Raw genomic sequence first — 1,332 nt, forward strand, 5'->3', positions numbered from 1 at the left:
TCTGCTGCTATAAACATAGGTATACATATATACCTATGATATGATGTTTTCAGTTCGTCCAGGAAAATTCCCAGTAGGGGGACAGCTGGCTTGAATGGGATTTCCAGTACTAGTTTCTTAAGGAGTCTCAACACTGATTTCCATACTGATTGCACCAGTCTACATTCCCACAAGCAGTGGAGAAGGCTTCCCTTTTCCCCACAACCACTCAAACATTTGTTGTTGGTTGATTTGTTTATTATACCATTGTTTCAAGGGTGAGATGGTATCTCAGTGTTCTGATTTGCACTTCACTGGTGGCTAGTCATGTGGAGCATTTTTTCATATATTTATTTGCTTCTTTAATTTCATCCACTGAGAAATGTGTGTTTATCTCAGTGCCCATTTCTGCACTGGGTCTTTAAATTTAGGGGCCCTAATGCATTTTAATTCTTTATATATTGTAGAAAGAAGAACTTTGTCTGAGTGCTTATTAGTTAAGATTTTTTCAAAATTTGTGGGTTGCCTTTTCACTTTATTTGTAATTTCTTTTGACATGCAAAAGATTCTCAATAAGTTTGTCCTAGTTGTCATTTCTTTCAAGTGTTACCTGTACAATTCCATTTTTCTTAATGAACACTTTGCCTAGCCTATATCTTCAAGAGTTTCTCTTACTTTCTCTTCCAGGAGATTTACTGTTTAGATCTTTAATCCATTTTGACTTTAGTTTAGTACATGCTGATAGACCTAGGTAAAGTTTTAGTTTTCGGTGTGTAGAGAGCCAATTTTCCAGCACCATTTGTTAAAGAGGCTATCTTTCTTTTAGTAAATGTGTTTGGCACCTTTGTCAAAGATCAAGTGGCTGAATGTGTTCATAGATGCCTCTGCATCTTCTATTTTATAGATCCTGAGGTCTATTTCATTGACAGAACCATGTTGATTTTATCACAGTAGCTTTGTAGTATAATTTCAAGTCAGCAATTGTAAAGTCACCTGCCTTGTCTTTGTTGGCCAGAATTGCCTTTGCTAGTCTAGGTCTTTTCTGGTTCCAAATAAATTTTAGGAATGATTTCTCTAGGTCTGTGAGGTATGTTGGTGGTCATTTGATAAAGATTGCATTAAATCTGTACAACAATTTTGGGAGTATAACCATCTTCACGATGTTGGTTCTTCCTATCTAGGAGCAGGGAATATCTTTCCATTTTCTGAAATCCTCTACAATCTCTTTTTTCAGAGTCCTGTAATTATTCATGAAAAGATCTTTCACTACTTTGGTTAAGTTAATGCCAAGGTATTTCATATCCGCAGTGCTATTGTAAAAGGTATTGTTTCTATAATTTCCCTCTCAGTGTG

This window comes from Octodon degus, unplaced genomic scaffold (genome assembly GCF_000260255.1).
Source record: "Octodon degus isolate 3935 unplaced genomic scaffold, OctDeg1.0 scaffold00004, whole genome shotgun sequence".
Classification (NCBI taxonomy): domain Eukaryota; kingdom Metazoa; phylum Chordata; class Mammalia; order Rodentia; family Octodontidae; genus Octodon; species Octodon degus.